Below are 21,875 nucleotides of genomic sequence, written 5' to 3' on the forward strand. Positions count from 1 at the left end.
TTACAGTTTTCATAATGTTCTTATGAATCCTTGATAAATCAGGATCCACTTGACAGATAATCATTTTACTAGAGTAATGGCATGATAACATTTACATGTCAGGAGTCATTACTCCTGAATTTAACCTTCAATACATGTATTGAAGGTTAAATTCAGGAGTAATGACTCTTACTGAATTTTTTGAGCAAATTCTACAGTTGGACAATAAAATGAGGTGTTGTAAAGTTTAGCAAGTTTTGCCTCCTTCATGTAACTGGAAAAGGAAGTTTGAGTATAACAGAAATCATCCATGTTTTACACAGAGTTTAAGAATACTGTTGAAAGTTTATAATCTGAGTTAATTAAGAATAAAATGACTAGTCAGAGATTGGTCTGATGTCTGGCTGTCATTTTTAAGGACTGAATATGACAAGTTTATACTACTGAACTATTGTTTTCCACACAAGATTGAATATTTTTTTTTGTAATTTAATTTACTATCGATGAAAACAAGTTCAATGAAACATCAGAAATCAATAAAATCATGACTACAAATGTATATAAGAAGCTTGTTCAAATGTATCTGGAAAAAGGAGCAAAGGTGAGCCTTGTGTGTTGGTTTCGAATGATTAGATAATGAACTTTGATGTAACTGACTCAATCAGTGGTCTCATGACAGTGTGCTTAACTCAAGTGTAGGTGGTTGCTGGTTTTGTCCTTGGCTGGATCAAACCAAAGCCTTCAAAACTTGTATTTGCTGCTTCTTCGCAAAGCACACAAAATTTAGGAGAAACAGCAAAGATTTGTCAGCTCAAAGTCAGAATACATGTAATGTTTCCTGGTTACAGGGTGACATGCCTATCTGCAGAATGTTACCTTATGAAGTAGCACCTTAAAAGTCGTTCAATTACAAACCCGGATTCAAAATCATATTACATTAACATGTTCATGATGTTATGTCCTGATAATGCAGGTAATATTTGCCCCTTGATGTTAAATGTTTTTCATGCAACTATTCATCATCAAGAGCTAATTTTGTAAATTTGTTTGATGTGAAAAATCACTATTGCAACACCTGGACTTCAGTGACTTCACTTGAGATTGACTGATGCTCTGCCAGATCAATTAGGGTTTCATCACATTAAAATTTTCAGTTAGAAAAGTAATCACTTGCAAGAAATGCATACACTTGTGTGAATGATTTTTGGTGTAAATGAAGATAATAATGCATTTGTTCAGTTACATGTACTTCAGGGACTGAAACACAATTTCAAGAAAGATTAATAGATATTATTATACTTCATGTTATACTTCATGTCAAATGACATATTTTGATTGGTTGATACGAGGGAGATAATATACTCTATCCTATGGCAAATACTCTATTACCCTTCACGGAGATGCTTCATCAAGTATGCGCTTTATTAAATAAGGATGGTTGGTATGTACAAGACGTCATAGTCATATTACTTTGAATTTGAAATTTTATAGACAGTAATAACAGAACATTTAGTATAATAAATTAAATAACACATATCCGAGAGGGTGATAGAGCAGATTGTTATCCCTCGAAAAGACATTGTCAACCTTGGCTTCGCCTCAGTTGACAATGTTTCCTCGGGGGTAACAATCTGCTCTATCACCCTCTCAGCTAAGTGTTATTTATATATTATCGCTATTTTACGAATTTTTCCTTTGATCTTGCTGACTGATAATTTCCGTTCTCAGCGGGTCGAGTAATATGAAAACGGAGTCGAGTGATATGAAAATTATCGCTAGAAACTAAGGGAAGATGTGCCGTTGTCAAAGAAATTAACAACGTCTTCATAGGTAAAATAGCGATAAACAGATTATCATTGGTCATCTCAACTCGATTGTTTTTCTCGCTTTCGCCGTACCGGCTCAAGCGAGAAAATCAATCTCGTTGAGATAACCAACGATAATCTATAACTATTTCATTGAAGCTGATTATATATATATAAACTATCATTGAGAGATTAAACTTAAATCTTAAAAGACAAATTTACCACTGGTACTTCTAGTTATTTTGAACAATGATAGTAACCTTCAAACCTGACGTTTGTTCTTGTCCTGAACATGCATGAAATATTTGTCACTGGTTGTTAAGCAATCAACAATCAATCGAACCTGACATAAATTTAATTTGAATATAAATGACACATTTGATGTCATTTTCGGCTCAAAAGATCAGTTATTGCAGATTTTGATTAGACTATGGCTAAACACTAACTAGCTGCTATCAAAACAGTTGTGTTCTCCTGTTTAATGTTTTTATACGACCGCAAAAAAATTTTGTGGTCGTATATTGGTATGACGTTGGCGTCGTCGTCGTCGTCGTCGTCGTCCGGCGTCGTCGTCCGAATACATATTGGTTTTCGCACTCTAACTTTAGTTTAAGTGAATGGATCTTTTTGAAATTTGACCATAAGGTTAAATACCACAAAAGGAAGGTTGGGATTGATTTTGGGGGTTATGGTACCAACAGTTAAGGAATTAGGGGCCAAAAAGGGGCCAAAAATGAGCATTTTCTAGTTTCCAGACAATAACTGTGGAACGGTGTATGGATCTCTCTGAAATTATACTACAAGTTTCCATACCACAAAGGGATGGTTAGGATTTGCTTTGGGGGGGAATGGCTCAAACCGTTTAGGAATTAGGGGCAAAAAAGGGGGAAAAACAAGGTTGTCCTGGTTAATGGACAAATACTTTAGTACAAAACATAATTTAAAGCAGTGTAAGGGAGATAAATCAAATACATCATTGAAATTATCTCCCTTACACTGCTTTTAAATTATGTATAAAGTAATGGTTAATGAACAATAAAGATAATCTAAAACAGTGTAAGGGAGGTAATCCAAATAATCCGTTTTGGTTACTTCCCTTACACTGCTTTTAACTTATGTTTAAAGAAATGCATATTTATAAAGGAAGACCAGTAAAAATATCTGCAAATGTTTTCATCTTTTTTTTTACAAAAAAATCCATATGAAAGATTTGACACTATATTTTTATTAATTCTATTATAAAATAGATTAAGTTAGCACTATGGTAAATTTAAATGGGTAATTATGGTTGCCAACTCCATTGGAAATTTGAATTGAGATTATGACCATATCTTGAGGGAAAGAATTTTTTGGGGGGAAAAAGGGGGGGGGGGGATAAAAAGAAATTGTGGGGGCCAATTTTTTCTCATTTCAGATTTCAGAAATTAAAAAGAATTATTCTTCAAATATTATTTTTTTTTCAAATTTCAAATATTGAAAAATTTCAAGAAGTAATCTTTAATTGCACAGTATGGCGCATTAGATTTGTAAAATCTTTGATCACATTTATTTATTTGTTATGCCGAATCTAACAGTGTATTTAGATTTTTAATTTTGGGTCCAGTTTTCAAATTGGTCTACATTAATGTCCAAAGGGTCCAAAATTAAACTTTGTTTGATTTTAGCAAAAATTGAATATATGAGGTTCTTTGATATGCTGAATCTAAACATGTATTTAGATTTTTGATTTTTGGCCCAGTTTTCAAGTTGGTCCAAATTGGGGTCCAAAATTAAACTTTGTTTGATTTCAACAAAAATTGAATATATGGGGTTCTTTGATATGCTGAATCTAACCATGTATTTAGATTTTTTATTTGTGGACCCCGTTATCTAATTGGTTCATATTGAGGTCAAAAGGGTCCAAAATTAAACTTTGTTTGATTTCATCTAAAATTGAATTATTGGGGTTCTTTGATATTCCAAATCTAACCGTGTATTTAGGTTTTTAACTTTGGGCCCTGTTTTTTAAATTGGTCTACATTGAGGTCCAAAGGGTCCAAAATGAAACTTAGTTTGATTTTAACAAAAATTGAATTCTTGGGGTTCTTTGATTTGCTGAATCTAAACATGTGTTTAGATTTTTGATTATGGGCCCAGTTTTCAAGTTGGTCCAAGATAGGGTCCAGTATTTAAACTTTGTTTGATTTCAACAAAAATTGAATATATGGGGTTCTTTGATATGCTGAATCTAAACGTGTATTTAGATTTTTGATTATGGGCCCAGTTTTCAAGTTGGTCCAAGTTGGGGTCCAAAATTAAACTTTTTTTTATTTCAACAAAAATTGAATATATGGGGTTCTTCGATATGCTGAATCTAACCATGAATTTAGAATTTTTATTTGTGGGCCCCGCTATCAAATTGGTTTATATTGAGGTCAAAAGGGTCCAAAATTAAACTTTGTTTGATTTCATCAAAAATTGAATTATTGGGGTTCTTTGATATTCCAAATCTAACCGTGTATTTAGATTTTTAATTTTAAGTCCCGTTTTTTAAATTGGTCTACATTAAGGTCCAAAGGGTCCAAAATTAAACTTAGTTTGATTTTTGCAAAAATTGAATTCCTGGGGTTCTTTGATATGCTGAATCTAAACATGTGTTTAGATTTTTGATTATGGGCCCAGTTTTCAAGTTTGTCCAAGTTGGGGTCCAAAATTAAACTTTGTTTGATTTTAACAAAAATTGAATATATGGGGTTCTTTGATATGCTGAATCTAACCATGTATTTTGATTTTGGACATTGGACCATAATAGGTAAGTTAAAAAAATTCAAGTTCTTAGACCACATTCTTTCTGTGTCAGAAACCTATGCTGTGTCAAATATTTAATAACAATCCAAATTCAGAGCTGTATCAAGCTTGAATGTTGTGTCCATACTTGCCCCAACTGTTCAGGGTTCGACCTCTGCGGTCGTATCAAGCTGCGCCCCAGCGAAGCATTTTATTGAACAATTTCAGAAGAAAAAAATGTTTGACGCTTATTGCCTAGATGATAGAAGTTTATAGTACCATTGGGTCCATTGCATATAGTGAACAGTCAATGAATGTAAAGAAATTCGAAAAGCAATTTGCACATACTAGGTACAAATGCATTTCTGAAGCTACATGGTTACAAACATGTAAACAGTTGAGAAGGAAGATGGTACAATCATAAACATGCTGTCTTTATTAATGAGCTGTTAATATTATTTACATAATAACAGGCTTTACATGTTATTCCTTCCTGATGTGATTTATCATATTGTTTGTAAGCAAGGATAAAGCAGTGACCTATGACAGTATGTCATAGTAGCTTCTGGTGTACTGCATATTTACTCGATTTCGCCATTATTTATCTGAAAAAATTGCATCCTTTTGTTGGCAGAGCAGTGACGAATAAAAGGATTTCATACTAGCTTCTGTTGAACCTTATGTTTATTTAGTTGATTTAGCCATTTACCTGAAAAATGTGATCCTATTTTTTGGCAACAGGTCACATGTACATGAAGCAGTGACCTATGGCAGCATTTCAAAGTAGCTTTAGGTTCTGTAGTACCTAATCTTAGTTGACTTGACCATTTATCTGGAAAACGTGATTTATTATTGGCAGCCAGTCCAGATCTATATATTCAAGTTGCATGTGAAATGTACCAGTACATTAGCTTAGCTTAGCTTTCATAGAAAGTCGATCATGTTGAATATGCAAGCCTGAAGGTGGGTTAGAATTGTCTGACCAAAGTTATTATTCTTGGAGAATTAAAGATCATTGTCTTTCACCTTATTCATTGGACTCCTATTAAATCAGACATACATGTAATGTTGGGGTGTTACACCAGTTTTAAATTCAAACAAATCTCCCTATTTTCTTTTCTATCCCATACATGTACAGGTACCTTGTAAAACTAAATCACAATAAAATCATGTACTATGGGTTTTTACAGCCACCAACAGGATGGCAACTAACTTGAACAAGGAAATAAAGATTGGCACACAACTTAAAAAACAGGATAAAAATGTGCTTGCTGCTACAGTAAGCAGTGAAGGTAGCTTAAGCTGTTGGTTGGATATTGCTGCTTAAGAAAACAATGTACAGGTCAACATGGTATACAGAATTAAAAAAAAAGAAAAGAAAATAAGTTAAAGAATTTGTTTATGAGAATCAAATTTGGATGAAATGAATTAAAAATTGTAAAAAATATTTGTTTCCATGTCTAAAAAATACATACCGCTATTTTAATTTTGTTTTGTGTAAAGGTTGCCCAAAAAGCTGCTAAAAACTAAAACAAACAGTGCATTCTCTCATTTCTAAAATGGTCTGTCCTAGGTTCTTGTTGAAAGTATGTTTCTATCTTGAATTGTGAAACCAAAAATAAATATAGTATAAACTATTTCTTGCACTCACACCTCATTCACAGTGAAATTTTCATACATAATTTGAAAAGGTGAAATAAAAACGTTTAAACATGCTGAAATTCTTTTTGCCCTATATATAGTTCACTTACAGATACATGTACATTACTTTTTTGAGTACATGTATTAAATAATTAAAAATGTCTTTGACCTAAAAGAAATGAATTCATTAGATATAAATAACACCATTGCTTGCGCTTAATCAGATTATAAAATAAAAAAGGATTGCCTATACACATTGTTGGGACTTCAATCTCAAATTTTTTTTACGCATTGGATAAGTAATTTTAATCTTGTTTGTACTTAATCACACATTAACACTTGATCTTTTTCACTTTACACAACGCAGTTAGACTTAACACATGTAACTTGTCACCTGTCCAAGGCAATCCTCATTTATGGGTCGTAAGTTCAGTAATTTCTGGCCTTATGGTTTGGGAAATGGATTGATGTAATCTGAGCTAACAATTAATTTTGATCATGAATATTGAGTACTCTAGGTTTCAAATTATATGCCTTTGACAGTGTATATTTCATATAGAAACCCTGTGACCGGGTACTGATCCCAGTTGTAATTAACTTTGATGTAAAATACTATGACTTAGTAAAGTACATTGTCTCCAATAAAGATTTGTGACAGCAAGCATATTTTGCTGAGCTGTCATTATTTCTGAAGGTCTGGACATAGTGTAGTGTGTACTTTTCTTTACCTACCTACCTTTTTACATTTTGTAATACAAGCTACAAGTACATTACATACAAGGTGTTTAATAAAAACACGTAAAGCAAAAATGTGTCGCTAGAAATGGAATGGGAAGTTGAAGTGATTTGTCATTTTCTTTACTGTGGATTTTTTATTTTCGAGGTTACCAATTGTCGTGGATTGAGGACAAAACGTATTTTCATTGATATTTGATTTCATGTATTTTCCAAAGTCGGTATACAAGCCTATAGAAAATTTGTACTTGGTCGAACACTCACTATGTGGTTCACCTATCCCCACGAAATCCACGAAAATTGGTATCCCACAATTCATAATGAATCCACAGTTTCTGAACAACTACACTGATAATTTTTAATTCTGCTCTCTTTTGAACAATTCAGCATTTTTTGCGATATTTGAAGATGGTTTTGATTTAAAGGAAACCTTAAAAAATTATTCACAATGCAAGAGTCTTTGTACATTATGTTAGCACATGCAAGTATGGTCTTATGACTTTTTTTGTGACAGATTTTACCCTTGAATTCACAAAGATCAGATCAGCAGTCATTGGGTATTTCAACCATTCATCTTAACACACAAACTAAAACATGGTAATAATAGATTAACAAGGTTTTGACCATGGTATTTTGTGATGACCTTTGTCACGTTTGTTGTGACACACACTTACAAAGATCAACTTCTGTTAAGGATTTATTTTTGCAAAGTTAAAATTTCAAAATTCTTAAGAGAATATTTTTATGATTCTGTTAACATATAAAAGCGAGTAAAAACAATTAACCCCCCCCCCCCCCCCCCCCCCCAAATTTTTTTTTTCCAATTTAAAGATTTTAAATCCAACTAAATCTTCCTAAACTGATTTACAAGTTTCTGTATGAATTAGTTTTTGTCACCTTAACAACTTCAAGAAACAGATTTATGCTTAAAAGTATACTGTAAATTTTGCCATATTTGTCAAGAGTAGCAGATCAAAGGCTTGGATAAGCAAATAAAACTCTTATATTTAAACAGTATCAAAACTCACCATGAGACCTCAAATGATTTACTTATTTGGTAATGATAAACAAAAATTTAGTGCACTGTCATGTTTCATTTCTATTTATGGTCTACATTTAATTCTATCACTTTGGTTTTTCGGTGCACTGTAAGAAGTCATGGCATTTTGAACATACCCAGAACTTCAAAGGCTAATTCTGGTGCACTCTAATGTTTGATTTTATAAAATGAAGCACAGCCATTACTTGGGCTTTTGCAATGTATTTTGCTTCTGATTTTTTGCCATACATTTTTGTACTGTAAAGATATCCCATAAATTTTAAAGCTTGAAATAGTTTGATGTGACTGACATAACATTTATAATTAACTAGGTCTGAGAGATACCATTCTTTTCACATTGGTGGTCATGTCTCCTATGTTTATGTCAGGACATATAATTGTATTACAGAATTTTGAAAGGTGACACGCTTGATAGAAATCTTGTTTGACATTCTGAGTGACACTGTACCGAATGCACTTATATTGTTTCTAGACACAGCCCAGTTTCTCTCAGTGATGTAGAATATTGAAAACAGGAGGGCCCAGGGGAATTGGTAAGGGCCAAAAGGAAAAGGAACAACAAAAAGTGACAAAAAACTATAATCAAAAAGAAAATTTGATCTATTGTGTAGAAAATTCAGATGAGTGTGGGTGATGTGTCAATAAGACAGCAACACAATAGAACCTAAAGAGGCTGGATTACTTGCAACAGAATCCACAAGGTCTTTACAGGTATACCACTTCAATCTGGAGCTTTATAAATTTATATGAAATTTCATTCTGAATGGCTGAGAACATAACATGTCTTAATCCTAAGATACTTGTAAAGTAGTGTAATTTTCGTGATGAGCTTTTTTCACTGTTCTGGCAATTAAAATATGTTTTTATCTTAGCATCTTTATTAGTATTTGGTAAGTAAAGAACTAGACCTTGTTTAAGGGACATAACTCTTAAAAATCACTGGAATGCTTGTATCAACCATTTCCATGAATATATTTTAAGCTTCTTTGTAGCACAGATTATTTAAATTCTGTATCACATGTAACCCTAATAATTCAGTCCCTCCCCGTAATCAATCTTCTTCTTGCGAGGGCCTGAAGTCCTAACACACTAAAAACTCTTCACCAATCCTGGATTTTGACTGGTGCCCTGTGGGAGAGGCGACCAATCAGCAGTCGGCTCTTTTTTATTGTGATAGGTAAATCCTGAGCTAAATGATTAATTGAGGATTTTTCATTGTCAATGCATTTAGGCGTTGATGTCTAGCCATTGTATAGCAGCGCAATATAATGAATGAATTATTCAGGTTATATCACATGAATTTCCTGAAAAGCATGGATGAAACTGAATTACTCAGGTTAAAGTGTAATCTCCCTGGACCTAGGTCTATCAAGTTCAGTAGAGGTATATGGTATGTAATTGTATAAGAATTGGCACATCTTATTTAAATGTAGATTAATTGACCCTGCTGCCTCAGTCATGCTCTATTCACTTTGAAACTTGCTTAGATTGCATGTTTAAAGTGTTTCCATTTAAAGTATACTATAAAAATTATGCCCAGGCGAGACATATCTCTGTGTCGACAGTTTATTTTAAATGAACAATAGAATTACACAACATTGAACTAAGTGTTTCTTACTTGTCTTGTAAAATAATGAAACATGCACTTTATAATTTATAGCTCCTATTTAAACAAGTTAAAAGTGTTCATTCTATGTTAAAGTCACCATGACACGAAATCTAGGGTAATTTATTTTCACAAGTCAAAAACTGATTTATCGCCTGTTGTGAGCCTTATCTTATATGGACAAAAATAATATTTTTGAATAATATATGTCAAGGATTTTTACAATAGAAGTGATCAAATCTTATTTGTTATCAGTTCAATTTAAAACAAAAAATGATCTGGATTGTTTGTTAATGTGAAGGATCTATTTAAATCATGTCAGTTATGAATTGTCTTTATTTTTATGTTAAGACTTTAGTTGTCTTTGAAATTTGATCTCCTTATATTCAACAATATGCTGATATCTGATCTGTTTGCTATGTAGGACTCTTTGACAGTTTACAGTTCAAAAACACTTCAGACTTTTAAATTTTATGTTTTGAGATATAATTTTGGCACAATAATTGTTATCGTTCATATGTACATATTTGACAGAATATATCAGTCCACTTCTGTTGACTAATATTTTATCCAAAATATGAGTATAATACTATTTTCATATCACCTGAGATGACAAAATTATAAAAATGATTCACGGACTACACCTCAAATTTGTCAAGTAAAAAAATTTATAAACTGATATCACTGAAAACAAAGATTAGCCATATCCAAATTTTTCCCAACATTTAATCTCGGAAAAAGACAGTTTTTGTCTCGCCTTGACGGAGTCAAAAAGCGAGACAAAGGTATGCTGTTTCCGGCGGCGGCATCAACAATGTATTAGTTTGTGATTTCTAGTTTATGGTGAACCACTAGTGGTAGTTTAATGATGTTTGGTATGCAGCTGTATAAGCATTAGCACATCTCATTTCCATGGAGAATATTTTGGTCCTTACCCCTCAGTCATGGTCTATTGACTTTGAATCTTTTGCTTAGATTACATGTATTAGTTTGTGATTAGGTCAGTTTAAGATGAACCACTAATGTTAAGTCAATGATATTTGGTTTGATAATGTATTGGCATTTGCAAGTTTCTTTGGTTACATCTTCTGACATCAGACTCGGACTTCTCTTGAACTGAATTTTAATGTGCGTATTGTTATGCGTTTACTTTTCTACATTGGCTAGAGGTATAGGTGGAGGGTTGAGATCTCATAAACATGTTTAACCCCGCCGCATTTTTGCGCCTGTCCCAAGTCAGGAGCGTCTAGCCTTTGTTAGTCTTGTATTATTTTTAATTTTAGTTTCTTGTGTACAATTTGGAGTTTAGTATGGCGTTCATTATCACTGAACTAGTATATATATTTGTTTAGGGGCTAGCTGAAGGACGCCTCCGGGTGCGGGAATTTCTCGCTGCATTGAAGACCTGTTGGTGACCTTCTGCTGTTGTCTGTTCTATGGTCGGGTTGTTGTCTCTTTGACACATTCCCCATTTCCATTTTCAATTTTATACATTTCCATGGAGATTATATAGCTCTACCCCCTCATCATGGTTCATTGACTTTTACATAGTTTACTTAATGTTTGAGTATAGGTTTAATTGTTTAAAGGGAACGACTTATGAAAAGTCAATGGTATTTGGTTTGCAGTTTTATTAGCATTGGTACATCTCATTTCCATGGAGATTGTTTAGCCCTGTACCTTCAGTCATGGTTCATTCACTTTGAATATTTGCATAACTTACATGATAAGTATTGCTATTTTAATTTCAACACACATTATCAAAATAACGAATAGACCGAGACATATCTCTGTGTTAATAGTTTATTATGTATTGAAATGTCCTTTTATTGGATTAAGAATTTGAGTGTCATGCATAATTATTGTACACATGTATAGAAGTGGGGGCTATATTGCAATCCCCTTGTCTGTCTGTCTGACGTCTGTAAAAAAAAAAATTTTGTCACTCTTGGAAACTACAGAACAGAATGACTTCATGTTTGGTCAGCAGCTAGATAGTGATGAGTTGTAATGTGTCAGCACTCTTCAGATCAATAATTTACTTTTTTCCTGTTTTCCAATACTTTTTAATATGAGTGGGGGAATACTTAGCACTTTAACATGTACATTCTTGTTTTATCTACCTTTATACATATCTATACATGACCAACAACACATGTTTTTAATAATTCCAAGGGATGTACTTTTTCCCTTATAAAATATCCCAACCAAATGCCAAAATATTAATTTTAATGATTTTAAAAATAACTACCTATATTTGAATTGTCACAAAAATATAGTTAAAATTTAATTATTAATTATTTTTTTTTTAGATCTGATGAAAAAATATCCTCCAAAAATAAATCTTGTGTATTTTGTTCACATTTATTGCCTCTATTGGGAAAAGGCAGTAATAACACATCCCCATTTGATGGGTTTTGTCCAACATGTAAAAATTGCAAGGTCATCATAATGGTTGATTGCAAATACTAGATTTAACCTGTCTTCTAAAGGATTAACTTTGTTTTCCTTATTTATGTTAAACTTTCAATTGAATTGATTATTTATATTGTCCAATTTTACAATTCACCGATTTTTTTTTCAAATTAAATGTCCAGATGAACTGGTGATTATTGCGTAATGTTTGTCATCCATTATTTTGTTGACTTAAATTGTTGAAAGCTTATTATCCCTGATTATTTACTTAATTGAGAGGGGTTTTGTGGTAAACAGACAGGTACCATTGTACCAGTACTGGTCAAGGGTCAAGGTTAAATTGTTGTTTTTTTCACTAGCTGGAAACTCACTGGATTAAACTAGGTGAGGCCAAAATGACCATGTAAAATCAGGAACAAAAAAAGGGGGGTTGTCAGTTTTGTATTGTTTAAATACTTTAAGTAAATTTTGAAAAAAAGAAATAAATTAACCTGATGACTTAAAATTGCATGAAATGAATGATCCCTGCCTTAAATTTATCCTTTCAAGAACCATTTAAAAATTTAAAATAATTATTTCAAGAATTTGTAAAATAGTTTGTGCCTTAGTTGAACTGTTTTGGCTTTGTTGGTCTTCAGAACATAAGCAGGTACATTTTCAACTTTTTAAAATCAACATTGTTTACAAGAATGATAAACAGACTCTGAAAATACATAATATGAATACAAAAATAGGTCTGTTATATGTCAATAAGACAACATCACAACAACAAAATAATACCAGAAAATGTAAATAAATATTTTCATGAATATAGCCTGACATTGCAATGCGATTGCCAAATCTTTTCCACAAAAGAATGCAGCCTGAGAAATGGGAGAACAAATCAGATTGGGTGCCTTTACCACTGAAAGTTGGTAAACATGAAAATAAATGAATCCACAGTAACAAAGAAGGTCTAGAACATTTTAAAGGTTTTATTCCTACCATGCAGTTTGAATTGCCAAAGATTTTTCTGCCATGTTTAAGATAATTATTTTTGAACACTCCACCATTTCAGATTTATAACAGCAATGATAAAAACCATTTTTCATTCAGCAAATTTTTGTGGCTGTTTTGTATCAATACATTAATAATTACCTTGTCTTAACATACATGAAGATGTTTACAACTTAAATCTTGTACATAAGTGAAACTTTCTTGAGAATTGAAATAATTCCGTTTGGGTTTTATCTGTTGTCCTTCTATAACAAACAATTTTTAATGGTAAATAACTTTATGTTGCTCTTGAGTAGGAAATTATAAGTTCGCAGCATGAATGAGGGTGTGGATGGGGGTATATAGAATAGAGAATAATAGACAAAAAATATAAAAAAAATTGAGAAAAATGGACCAAAAAAATAAAAAGTAGAGAATAATGATGTGCTAGATATAAAGACTAGAAAATAATCGACAAAAAGTATAAGAATAGAGAAAAATGGCCTTTAAAATTAAAGAGTACCGGTATAGAAATGAAGGACCCCCCAACCAGACCCTCATGACTACCTACAATGAAATACTGGACCAGATACTAGACTGATTTCAACTATTACTGTACTGCAATCTTTATATCAGCCCTTGAAATGTCTCAAAATAGCGAAAAAGCTTTCCAGATGATTACTTTAGTTTGCTAATAGCTACTGCCTACTCTAGTTCAATTCCACTGATTTAGAACTTTTATATCCCTAAAATTGTCTCAAAATGGTAAAATTGATGGAATCCAAATAATAATGGTTATTTAAAATTACTGTGAGCTACTATGATTTTATTTTGGGATTTAATCTCTTTTTTACTTTTCTAATGGTGTGCAATTTAGGGAGCATCTGGAAGCTGTGATTTCTTTTTGCTGTAAGCCTTGCCAACTTGTCAACTTTTATCCTTATTCTCTATGGCCACATAGAAACATAAAACATGGGAAGGTAGTACATATTTTATTCCTATTTTGGCTGATTTATTCTCTTTTGAAATTGTTAGAAATTTCACAGAATTTTTTTAGCAGTTAATGAAAACTTTTAGTTTACTATGAAACTAAAACAAAAAAAATAACTAACAGAGGGCAAAAACCAGTTAATCTATTTGTACTGAAATCTTTGCATGAAAAACTTAACCGATTTGTTTTTTTACTGGATATTGATATACTAAATTCATTGACAATTGTAAAAGGGAAGGTGTTCAGTACTCGGACACGATGGTCTTAACTTATAAGTGCTTATTAAAATGTTTACAGTAAAGTGATTGTATTACCAATCCTATGGAATATTTCTGGTTGAAGTAAAGTACATGTATCGCCTGTTTTTAAAACCTTTATCATGGATTTTAGTCTATATTGTCTTTTATACTTATATATATAGGTATTTGTGTTAGTAAAGTATATTACTTTAAATCTTTGCCAAAATATTTTTGAATTAAGTTTGACCCAGTGTAGATCATAAGATTAAATATGGGGCATGTGGGTTGAAAATTAGAATTTAAAAGAGCAGGTTGGCGAAGCTTGATTTTTTTGTTCATGATCTAAAAGAGAGAAATTGAAAAAGATGACAGACCACTTATTTTTAGATCTCCAAACAGCCAAAAAAAAAAAAGATGTAATTGAAAAAAGTTAGATCTGTATCAAATATCATATTTTTGCCCCTGATATCGGTTAAATGTATTGTTATGCACTATACATGTATATATCTAAGAAGAAAATTAAAATAAAACAATGACAATCGCATTTCAAAATCAAGGGTCAGAGATTTTTGTCAGGTGTTCACAGTTAAAGTACACACTGTATTATATGATCTGGTATTTGGCCATGGGTGCTAATGATATCTTACAAGTAATAATAAATAACATATAGTATTGATCTTTATGGAAAAATCCTTTCAAGTATATGATATGGGACCTTGATATAATTTATGCAAAAACTCTGAATTTTCTATTAAACACAGCAAATTGAATCGAAATAATGTTAGGTTGTCGCTTTTTGATGCTAAAAGGCAAAGTGAGGTATATATTGCCATCAATTGGTGTCAGCCGTCATCGTTTGTCTGATGTCTTTAACTTTTCAAAAATCTTTAACTCTGAAACTACAATACCAATTTCAACCATGTTAAAAACTTGAAATAAATCACCCATTGGGTAGTACTTCGTATACAATTTGTGTATTTTATTTCTGTCAGTCAATAAACAAGTCCGCCAAGGCTAAAAGTAGAACAGAATCGTAAAATGCAATACATGTTTGTAATTGTCTTTATATTATTGGCACCATTAAACTGGCAATCACAGTCCACATCTCCTTATTAGCTCACCTGACCTGAAAGGTCAAGTGAGCTTTTCTCATCACTTTGCGTCCGTCGTCCTGCGTCCGTCGTCCGTAAACTTTTACAAAAATCTTCTCCTCTGAAACTACTGGGCCAAATTTGACCAAACTTGGCCACAATCATCATTGGGGTATCTAGTTTAAAAAATGTGTCCGATGACCCCGCCAACCAACCAAGATGGCCGCCATGGCTAAAAATAGAACATAGGGGTAAAATGTAGATTTTGGCTTATATCTCTGAAACCAAAGCATTTAGAGCAAATCTGACATGGGGTAAAATTGTTTATCAGGTCAAGATCTATCTGCCCTGAAATTTTCAGATGAATCGGACAACCCGTTGTTGGGTTGCTGCCCCTGAATTGGTAATTTTAAGGAAATTTTGCCGTTTTTGGTTATTATCTTGAATATTATTATAGATAGAGATAAACTGTAAACAGCAATAATGTTCAGCAAAGTATGATCTACAAATAAGTCAACTTGACCAAAATGGTCAGTTGACCCCTTAAGGAGTTATTGCCCTTTATAGTCAATTTTTAACCATTTTTCGTAAATTTTTGTAATCTTTTACAAAAATCTTCTCCTCTGAAACTACTAAGACAAATTTAACCAAAATTGTCCACAATCATCATTAGGGTATCTAGTTTAAAAAATGTGTCCGATGACCCTGCCCGCAAACCAAGATGGCCGTTATGGCAAAAAAATAATACATAGGGTAAAATGCAGTTTTTGGCTCATATCTCTGAAACCAAAGCATTTAGAGCAAATCTGATGGTATAAAATTGTTCATTAGGTCAAGATCTATCTGCCCTGAAATTTTCAGACCAATCAGGCAACATGTTGTTGGGTTGCTGCCCCTGAATTGGTAATTTTAAGAAAATTTTGCAGCTTTTGGTTATTATCTTGAATATTATTATAGATAGAGATAAACTGTAAACAGCAATAATGTACAGCAAAGTTAGATCTACAAATAAGTCAACATGACCAAAATTGTCAATTGACCCCTTAAGGAGTTATTGCCCTTTATAGTCAATTTTTTACAATTTTCATAAATTTTGTAAATTTTTGTAAATTTTTACAAAATATTTTCCACTGTAACTACTGGGCCAAGTTCATTATAGATAGAGATAATAGTAAGGAGCAAGAATGTTCAGTAAAGTAAGATCTACAAACACATCACCATCACCAAAACACAATTTTGTCATGAATCCATCTGTGTCCATTGTTTAATATGCACATAGACCAAGGTGAGCGACACAGGCTCTTTAGAGCCTCTAGTTTTTATAAAGAAATGATGGGGCAAAAATGCTCAGATAGTCAAGATCTACCTACTTCCTATTTCATCAAAATTATCAGACAACTCTTGAAAGGAGTTGTTGCCCATCAATTACAATTTTGACAAATATTCATGTTTTTGCATGTATTATCTCAAAAACTCTAATACATAGGTAGAAACTGTTAGCAGCAAAAATTATCAGCTATACACAAGAGCTTTAAAAATGTCAAATATGACAGAAACTAGACTTTTGTCTAATTTTTGTGTTTTTTACGTTTTTTAAGTAAAAGTAATCTCCCCCTTTTTAATGCACTCTATGCAAAATATATCTCTAAATTGTATCATTGAGCAAAAAAATATTTTTAACAGTTTTATCTCAGCTATTTTTGTAATTTTATTCCATAGAAATAAAGACAAAAACATTACATGACAGTGTTTTATTGCAATGCTTCAATCATTAATTCATGAAGAACAATTTTTTTTCAAGTTTAGAGGAAGGAAAATATTCACTAAAAGAAATTAAATTACTACAATAATCCTAACCATAATATTTTTTAATGTATTATATATTTTTCATTCATTTTTGATTATCTAGATCTTGGTTAATGATTTACCAGATTTACTAATTATTGTATGGTGGCAAATGTCCAGTAGTTCTATTAACCTAATGAATTCCTATTTACATTTATGTTGTTTTCACACTCTGATTAAACTGTATAAAGATTGGGTAAATATGTAGGAGGGTTGCCAATTAAACACATTGACCACAAGATTACCGATTATATTAAAAATGACAATTGTTGTGGTCAATACTACGTCACCTGACGTTATGTTTACTTACTTATGTTTGAGTTCAATATTCAGTGGAAAAATATATTGTCCGAGTTGATTAAAACAATAATCCTCTGAGAGAATTATAGCTGGTCAGAAAAAATTTCCATGTTCTTGTACCTAAAGAATCTTATTTAATGTTTTAATACTACAAATATAATCAATTTTTATGATAAAGAGAAAATGATACGTTTTATTTTATAAATGGAAACTTCAGGCAACTCTAAACATACTTAGCTTCATTACTTTAGCATTTCTCAGATTTATTCTGTATTCTGGTAAATTTTGGGTATATCTTGAGTTTATAGTTTGCAATGTACGAAAGCAAGTTAGGTGGCAGTAGCACACTCAGTAAAGTGTATCAAATCTGAGTCTTATACTAGAGAAACCAAGTGTTCCTTCCCTGTGTCTATATCTAAATCAGTTGTTGTCTCGCCTACAACGAAAGGGACTACAATCAGGGATTACAAACCGGCGATGGATAAACTATTTGTTTAAAGCTTTATATTTCAGAAGGTAGTTCTAAGACCTGGATGCTTCATACCTTGTATACAGATACCTCATGTTGTGAAGTTTCCGTCTGTCATATGTTCATTGTTCAGTGACTGCTTGAAATTTTTTTTAGTTTTTTGGCGAGTGAAATACTGACTTATTATGAGTAAGATGATAACTATATTTAGTATATGGGTTCCATGCAACATCTACATGTCCATCAGGTAGGTTTCACCTGACCTCGACCTCATTTCATTGATCAGTCATTCAGGTTAACGTTAAGTAGTCAAGTCTGTATCTCCAATAATATAAGCATTAGGTCAAATATATTTAGTGTATGGAATGATTGTTAGGTGTACATTATGGACTGGCAGGGACCTCATTTTCATGGTTCATTGGTCAATGATAAGTTTTTTCTAATTTTGTCAGTTTATCAGATACTATAAGCAATTATAAGGTAAACTATATTCGGTGTATGGAATGTTTGTAAGATGTACATGTCTGTCTGGCAGGGTTTATATGACCTTGACCTCATTTTCATGGTTCATTAGTAAACGTTAAGATTTTGTGGTTTGATCTGTTTCTCAGGTACTTTTAACTATATGACCACTGTATTTGGTGTATGGAATGATTATAAGGTGTACATGTCTTTTTGGCATTGTTCATCTCACCATGACCTCTTATCATTGATAATGTTAAGTTTATGTGATACTTGTAGCAAAACTTTCATACTACAGACTTTCAACATAAATTCAAAGATCAGTAAAGCAGCTGAGACATTTCAGGTGTGCACTCTTGTTTATAGTATCCTTGGAAGAAAAAATTTAATCATTCATTAACCTTCTAAAGACAGACAGGGCCCTATAAAGAAACCAGTGAGTGAATGATCCTCACTATGCAATTTTATTGCTACAGTTGGCCTGGCAATTCCATAAAAGGCAAATTATAGTAACATTTCATGAATTATCTCCCCTCTATTAGTAGTAGACTGTGCATTCTATACAATGTTGTATTTATGCATTGCTTCTCACTCTTATTTTGTGCATGTTTCCCCACAGTCACGTATTATTATAAGCAGACTTAAGTTATTTGTATCTCATTTCACAGTATTTCTAGGAAAAATGTATCAGGAAATCATTTATAGAGAAACTTTCTTTCACCCAATGAGCTCATTTGAAGTTATAGCATGCTATGATAACCAGGAAGCTACTAACAAATTACACAATCATTCAATGTAATTACTTGTTTAGGAAACTCAGTCTTATTAAAACTAATAAAAGTATAATTCTGAAATAGCAATCCAAACATGGATAATCAATTCTTTATATCATCATATCAAATTTGATACATGATTGACTTTGATTGCTGTCTTTTTCCCTGGATATTCTGGTTTTTTGCTCAATAAAAGTGTCAGGTTTCATTGCTTTACTATGACTTCTGTTAAACCATGTTGATGTTTATGGTGATAATTAAGTCTCCCAAACGAAGTTTGGGAAGACTGATTGTTTTTGCTCAGTTCTTATTATTATTATTATTCTTCTTCTTCTTCTTCTTCTTCTTCTTCTTCTTCTTCCGCCGCTTTTAAATTTGAACTTGTCCGCACCCGTTCTCCAAAACCGCTTGTCAGATTAACTTAGGGTTTCACAATATGTTAGACTAACATGTCTAGTGGTGCAATCAGGGTTTTGTTTGTGCAATGGGGTTTATAAAGGGGTACTTTGAGGGGCAAAAGGAAAAGAGGGTTTTACTATAGAACCCTATGGGATTTTATTTTTTAAAATTTTCAAATGATTATAAATTGAAAACCGTTTGTGATAGACACAATCTTTTACATTGAAAATGTTCTAAATGATAAAGCCCATTAAATGAAATACAGGGTTAGTCCCCAGGGGTCACCCCCACCCCCTGCCATTTAAGAAAGTTCTAATACCTTGTAAGTGGTCAAGATCCCCACCCCTAAACCATATATATTCTGGTTTAGCATGCTAAGATGGTTTGAATGATATACAGGGTTAGTCCCCAGGGGTCATCCCGACCCCCTGCCATTTGAGAAAGTTCTAATATCTTGTAAATGGTCGAGATCCCCACCCCTAAACCATATATATTCTGGTTTGTCATGATAAAGCACATCAAATGTAATACAGGGTTAGTCCCCAGGGGTCACCCCCACCCCCTGCCATTTAAGAAAGTTCTAATATCTTCTAAGTGGTCAAGATCCCCACCCCTAAACCATATATATTCTGGTTTGTCATGCTTAGATGGTTTGAATGATATACAGGGTTAGTCCCCAGGGGTCATCCCGACCCCCTGCCATTTGAGAAAGTTCAAATATCTTGTAAATGGTCGAGATCCCCACCCCTAAACCATATATATTCTGGTTTGTCATGATAAAGCACATCAAATGAAATACAGGGTTAGTCCCCAGGGGTCACCCCACCCCCTGCCATTTAAGAAAGTTCTAATACCTTGTAAGTGGTCAAGATCCCCACCCCTAAACCATATATATTCTGGTTTGTCATGCTGAGATGGTTTGAATGATATACAGGGTTAGTCCCCAGGGGTCATCCCGACCCCCTGCCATTTGAGAAAGTTCTAATATCTTGTAAATGGTTGAGATCCCCACCCCTAAACCATATATATTCTGGTTTGTCATGATAAAGCACATCAAATGAAATACAGGGTTAGTCCCCAGGGGTCACCCCCACCCCCTGCCATTTAAGAAAGTTCTAATATCTTCTAAGTGGTCAAGATCCCCACCCATAAACCATATATATTCTGGTTTGTCATGCTAAGATGGTTTGAATGATATACAGGGTTAGTCCCCAGGGGTCATCCCGACCCCCTGCCATTTGAGAAAGTTCTAATATCTTGTAAATGGTTGAGATCCCCACCCCTAAACCATATATATTCTGGTTTGTCATGATAAAGCACATCAAATGAAATACAAGGTTAGTCCCCAGGGGTCATCCCGACCCCCTGCCATTTGAGAAAGTTCTAATATCTTGTAAATGGACGAGATCCCCACCCCTAAACCATATATATTCCTATTTGTCATGTCTCGAACATTTGAATGACGTATACGGTCAGTCCCCAGGGGTTCCCCCCACCCCCAATGTTCTTATATCTTGTAAATGGTTGAGATCCCCACCCCTAAACCATATATATTCCTGTTCCTCATGTAATGAACATTTGAATGACGTATAGGGCCAGTCCCCAGGGGTTCCTCCCCACCCCCAATGTTCTAGTATCTTGTAAATGGTCGAGATCCCCACCCCTAAACCATATATATTCTGGTTTGTCATGCCAAGATGATTTGAATGATATACAAGGTTAGTCCCCAGGCATCACTAATGCATATAACTTTACTGGACCAAACCAATTTTCACTGGATGTGGCCCAATGTCAGGCGACCCTGGGAATTACGAATTATGGGAGCTTCGTTTGGGAGACTTCGTAACAGCATCCTGTTACAATCATTTCTTGTTGGGTATGGAGGCGACTAAATATGGAATTTCCAGGAATTGCAAAAGATTTTTTTTATCAGACTACCCCCGGTACTACTTAACTGCATTTTGAAAAATGAAAAGGGAAAAATATACTAATTAAATTGTTTATTGTCTTTCAAAAAGACATATAAAGTAACTTTAAAGTCTGGAAGACATAATTGAATTTTGATGAGCAGTCAGTAGTGAATAAAATCCTTGAGTTATCTACCCTTATGGTTTCATGTAACTAGGAGTTGGGGATAACTCACTTGTTTCACCTTTCTTTGCCGGTCAATTATGGGATGTTTATAGTTCCTTTTACCTATTCATGAGCCATTTTATATCCGAAATCATGCTTTCAGCACACTCAAGCGTACACATAAAATGATACTATTGACAGTATGCAGCTGTGGCCTAAAATTATTGTAAAGGATATCTTAAAATTTCTAT

At 33.1% G+C, this 21,875-nt stretch overlaps 1 protein-coding gene across 1 annotated transcript in view; it reads left to right on the forward strand.

The window, feature by feature from the left end:
• The window catches only part of LOC127724120 (sestrin homolog), a 61,029-nt gene that overhangs the window by 4,487 nt on the left and 34,667 nt on the right, over positions 1 to 21,875 (forward strand). The gene's annotated exons all lie outside the window — the stretch shown is intronic.

Source organism: Mytilus californianus, unplaced genomic scaffold (genome assembly GCF_021869535.1).
Source record: "Mytilus californianus isolate M0D057914Y unplaced genomic scaffold, xbMytCali1.0.p SCAF_14, whole genome shotgun sequence".
NCBI classification, from domain to species: Eukaryota; Metazoa; Mollusca; class Bivalvia; order Mytilida; family Mytilidae; genus Mytilus; species Mytilus californianus.